Source organism: Haliotis rufescens, unplaced genomic scaffold (genome assembly GCF_023055435.1).
Source record: "Haliotis rufescens isolate VD_foot unplaced genomic scaffold, xgHalRufe1.0.p SCAF_4, whole genome shotgun sequence".
Lineage (NCBI taxonomy): Eukaryota > Metazoa > Mollusca > Gastropoda > Lepetellida > Haliotidae > Haliotis > Haliotis rufescens.
In genome coordinates, this window is record NW_025964112.1 from 58,152,286 (window position 1) to 58,158,468 (window position 6,183).

The window sequence follows — 6,183 nt, forward strand, 5'->3', positions numbered from 1 at the left end:
CTCAGGGTGTTGGAAATGTCAAGATGTTTATGTCATTATTACTCCAAAGAGCTAAAGAAAGCTTTCAGCAAATGTGGATAGAAAAACTAAAAACTAGCAAATGTACATATACGTATTCTCTCTTCAAACAACAATTTATACTCGAAGAATATCTAATATCTGTTACAATAAAAAAATTCGAGTATCGCTAGCGCAGTTCAGAGCAGGATTTTATGATTTAAAGATCTATAAAGGTATATTTAAAAAGTCTAACAATATCTGTACATCTTGTAACCTTAATGTTGTAGAAAATGAGTTTCATTTTATGCTTGTGTGTAAACTCTATCGTCAATTAAGAAACAAGTATATTCCAAAGAAGTTTATAACTTACCCAAATATTAATTTGTTTTGCATACTCATGTCAACTTCAAATATAATAATTATTTTATTTACAAAATATTGCATTGTACATACATCATGCATTGTTAGTTAGAAGAAACACCCATACCTTGTAAATACGTTGAACTATGGGCCTATTCAGTTTGCAATGAATAAAACAATTTGAGTCTGTCCTCAGATTCCAGCAGCCCTTGGTCGATTGCAATATGGCGACGTTTTTAGGTGGTTGTGTAAGGTGACCACACTGCTGGGAGCGTTTAACAAAATCAAAGATGTTAGTGGCAAGCCCCCTAAGTGTATTCCACCCTTCGATGTTGATATTGGTCCAATGACCGCTGTAAGCAAAATGGTTCCACTGAACTTTATCCCAGTGAACACTCCCTACCCAAGTAGTCGTCACATAGTCAATCCTCTTTGTAGAGAATAGCAAGACCTAGATGTTGGATCTTGATTGAAAAGGCCTGAGAATAGATGGACAAAGCAGCCACGTATCTGGATATCTTCCAAAACTGCACTGGCATCATTGGTAGCTACTTTCTCAAAATCAGTCTGGAATACTTGGGGTCTCAGATTAAAATGATGTGGTTCTGGTTCACCCTTAATTACTTTGAAGCCGGCTGTGTAGGATGCTTTAGTCTTATTCGGTAGGACGCAGCGAACAAGAGCATGCATGATTCCTTGATGTTCAGCATGGAGGGTGTAAATTTGACAAAACCGCTTTGGGAAGGAGTAGATAGAACCATCTGCAAATATGGTCTCAGCTTCACATAAATGTTCCACATCTCCTCGTGTTGTGAAGACGAGAAGTGTGTCGTTGTCTCCTTGAGGACGTTTTCACCAGCAGTTTCAACAGTTATTTTCCCAGTTGGACGGATGCTCGTATCTTGGGTAGCTTGGGTAGATTATTTTTTATAGTGTCAAAAGTGGGAAATGCTGAAGAGCCTGGATTAGGATAATGTCGGATTTCTTTCAAAGTACACACAGTTCGTTATCGTAGATTTTGTTATCTCCTCCCTTGTACTCTCCAACAATCTGGACAAATGGTGTTTCTATGGACGTATAGACTTGCAACATCACGTTGACTCGATCCTGCTTCAAGCATACCAATGGCTCGGAGACGCACAGGCGTGGCATTTCGTAATGTGGAATAATTGCGTAATTTTGGTGTTTTTCTGAGTGGTTGTTGTCAGCACGATGCCAAACAATGCATATGGAATCCCGTAAACGCACATGTTTTATACCCATTCTTTGGTAGTGAAATGCATGTGGCTTGCATAAAAGTCAACTTTTGCATGGAATGCATGCTTTTCTGTAGCAGTTGCGTTTTTTGTGACTTAATTCCATACATGTGCTACAATATTGAAAACCAAACTTTACTTGTTTGAAAAATACACTACAATATTGGTGTCACTGGACCTTTTGTTGTTGAGTATATATACTGTCGTTCCTTTAGGTTCCTTTAGGTGTATTCATTGTATCCCAGTTCCGTAGATTGATGCTCATTATTTCAGTCACTTGATTAGCTGGTCTAGACTATATTATATATTTATATATTATATTATTTATTAAACAAATAAGAACCTATGGCATAGGTTTGGCAAGTACATTGCACGTACATTATACCTGAATGGCAGAAATCCCTACCATAGAAATAGAAGACAGTGGGCCATCCGCCGGCAAAGTTCACCTTACAGGGTAACGCAGAGAGAGGAAACACCAGAGCCACGTTGTCACAGAATGTGATGCTTATGAGACGACTTCTTTCGGCCCCCACAGAGAAAAGCTTCCAGCTAACATGAAACCCTACAACATGAGAATGAGGCATAATTTGTTATAGCTTACATTTCTGCGGAGAAAACAAATAAGTGCGGGAACATCTTTAATTTCAATTTATCAAAATTAATTGATAGACACGCACGCACATAATTTTACACAATATTGATAACTATTTTTTTAATATTCAATTTGAAGCCAAGAATTATGTTAGTGTAATGTGACATTCCTCGTGTACACATTCTGACACTTTCTTTGATAGCAAAATGATACCAACATTAAAGACACCAATCATTGCTCGGAGTACGAGCACTGCCCAGAGGGACCACCATGCCGTGACCGGCGTCAACAACGTGAGTACTGACATGGAGAACATTCCAGTCGCCACCACCTTCTTTGTTCCACATCGTTGTGTAAGGATTGAGCAGAAACCTGGAGCCCCAGAAAAGCCCACCAAGCACGAGGCCCTGTGTCTCCTTGTCCCACACCAGTTCCCCATCCTGTTTGAAAATATTTCAACATGCACTCTCAGACTGACAATAATAACACTGACTGAAATAAGAAATGCTATTGGCTTCAATAACAAACACGAAAGCTCTTGAAACTTGACCAGCATATTTATACTTCTCCAATATACTGCAGCATGTGCTGGCATGATCATGATAATGGTAAGAGTCAACGTTAATCATAATTTACCTCTCGCTCTTGTGAATTCACTGCAGATGTCTTAGTGTCACAAACATCACGTGAATGTTCTCCATCGGTGACATTGTTAATGACTCTGATGTCAGAGGTCGTTACAGTTATGTTCCTGTTGATTCCCATGTACAGGTTCCTCCCTGTGTCGTTCGTGAAGATGCTGACATTGTCGTCCGTTGAATAACCGTGTTTGAGTATGTCCACGAGTATGTGGTTCACCATGCAGGCGAAGGCTATGCTGAGGTCGCCGCGTTGAAGAAACGTATCTCCGATACCCATGGAGCCAATGAAAGCCGGGTGGAGAGGTACCAAGGCGGCGCCTCCCCATCTGCAAATGGTTGTAAGAAACAATTATCATTTTAATAAATTAGTAACGAAAGAACAGGAACAAAATGCCTGTCCAACGAAACACAAAGATGTCGTAACGAACAGTCACGCACACGTCGAAACATGTTGCCAAATGGATTAATAGGGAGATACGAACCGAATACACAGCCCATCGGACAGTCGGACTACACACAGGTTTATGCATTTCCAAAGAAGCGACAGGCCAATATCGTCAGCAAAACGGAACAGGTTTCGACCGCGACATGCCACATACATCAAGATCAAAGTGACGAGGTTTAGTGTGTAAACATTTGATTTTAAAAGGTTAAAATATGCTTATGTTGTAAATTCGTTAAGCCGACAGAATGATTGGTCAACAATGTAAAAACCGCCTCCGTGGTCTAGTGGTAGAGCGTCCGCCCGGAGAGCGGAAGGTCCGGGGTTCGATCCCCAGCTGCGTCATACCAAAAGACGTTAAAAGATGGTACTTGTTGTTACCCTGTCTGGCGCTCGGCATTAAGGGGCTAAAACAAAGACTGGTCGGCTCGGAGTCAGTATTCTGTGTCTTAGTTGGGTATTCATGTTAAACTGCTGCATGGTAAATATAACTATAAATCGGCATCAGTCCGGACTAGTACAAGCAGCCGCACACACAAAACATGTGCATGCACGTCGCTATATAAGCGCAATAATCTTGGACGCGACGTTAAACCCAATTTCACCTCACCTCAACAATGTAACATTAACACAAGGTTCGTCACACCAAATATGATTGCCGGTACACAATGAACCAGCTGTGTGCTCGTTATCTCTTTGAAAAAATAATTTTGTAACCAGACAGATGAATACCTATGTCAGTACAGAATGAACCAGCTGTGTGCATGTTATCTTTCGATATAATATTTCTAGCTGGTTCGTAAATTTCCCTATCACGCCTGTCAAGTAATATGCACCAATATTTATTCAACGACCCCATACTTCCGATCGACGAAACAGAAATAAATAGAGAGGAGAAAAGATAACAGTTATCGGTCATGCAAACATATTAGTCCTCTGGGTAAAAACAATACTTACACTGAAAATAATCTGTCCTGCTGCCATGTAACTTAAATATCATTTGAATGATCATCATGTGAGATAGTCTGTGGCCAGGAAAGCAAATAAAATTATCTGTCCATCTGCCATGGCCCGTCACGCGTTAATGGCGTGATTTTACCTGAAGTTCCTAGTAAGGACCATAAAACCATAAATCAGTTTTAAGCAGAAATCCGCGAATTATCTGCGACTTATTCGCAACTTTGTGGTGATTATTCGTAATTTTACAGCAGATCAAGACAACAAACGTTTGAGTTGTAATAAAGTAGTGGAATATAAGTACTGTAAATCTAGAAATTAATGCGTCTCCAAATTAATACGACTGCTGGCCCCTAGCCAAAATGCGACTCAAAATCTATGCGACTCCCCCCAACCCCATCCCTAGTGGAATGATGCATATCCTTACCTTAATCCAATCAAACAGCAAATAGCACCTCTTATCAGCACTGAGTAAAGCACGTCCGTAATAACAATAAACAGTGTTTTCCTAAATACAACACACAGGTTATATGTTTACTCTTTTGACTGGCATTTAGGAAGTTCAAAGGCAAAAAAATAATTGAACCAACAACAGTTCACTGATTGGAGTGGTCAATGATGGCTAGTTTGACACGAGTGGGTAGAACACTTGACCCCAGCAGTGATAGCAGAACAGAGATACGAATTGTTGAGACGTTTGTTTTTCTCACAAATGCTGTGAAACAATATGAATGGCCTCAAAAGATATGTTCACTTACTACACCTACATATTTGTTTTGAGAATTATGTATTTATATTGGAATATATGTGACGTATTGTCCATGTGTGAACTTGGTCTGGCTATTGTGAGACTGACTTTGACAAATTTAGTTATTTTGTCACTTACAGGTAAAATCAGATTTACCTTCTTGACATAATTATCTTGGACAATGTCACAGTCACACGATTTAGTAAGCAGTTTTCGATCCACATGCCCACATTGACACATATAATCACTGTTTCTATCGCAATATCGCAAATCAAAATATTATTCAGATGCAATTTCGGATTTAAATATTCTGTACGTTACAGATTTTGTTGATTTCAAACCTTTCAGATGACCATAATTGGAAATACTGATCTTGGAATCTATTTGACACAATATTTTTTGTGAATGAACAGAGTAAAATCAATGTGAATGCCATCTATTCATCAATCCAGTTTTAATAAAGATAGAATCAATTGACATAAACCATGTATTCGTATTACCTTCAGCACGATTACCATCTAATACTAGTTTGTACAATATATAAAGGATTTTGGTTGCATTTCCTGACATGATACGGGCCCAAAATGACACCATACGTGCAAATATTTGGATATAAAGGGGTTTTCTATGTTACTGTGTTTTATTTATTGAATTTATGAAAAACGATACTAAGACACTTATATTTCCATCTACTACCTCCAACGTTTCGCCATCTACTTGCAAAGATAGTAAGTGAGGGAGTTAAGATTTATAGTCAGATCGGCAATACGTCAGCCATATCGTGACTAAATCAAGTTGTACATACATAAATTTATATTATGAGACCTGTTGACAAAGGGCAGTAAAAGAACTAGATTATCACAAATACATGTAGGGATTGAAAACTACTATGTAACCATAACAACTGACTATTCATAACGATACATTATACAAATGGGCTATAGATGGCCAGCAACCAAAGTTAGTCCACCACACTAGGGACCGTGTGGACTTACGATACATCTGCTACCTACATGGTTCTCCAGCAGGATTTTCACCATCCCTCCCGCCGCCAACGATTGTAGACAATGTGAACCATCAATTAAAACTAACAAATATACTACGATTAAAATTTCGGTAGGCCTATCTTTACTTTGAACGATGTGAAAGCTACGTATACGTACCCTCTCAGGGAGGACAATTAT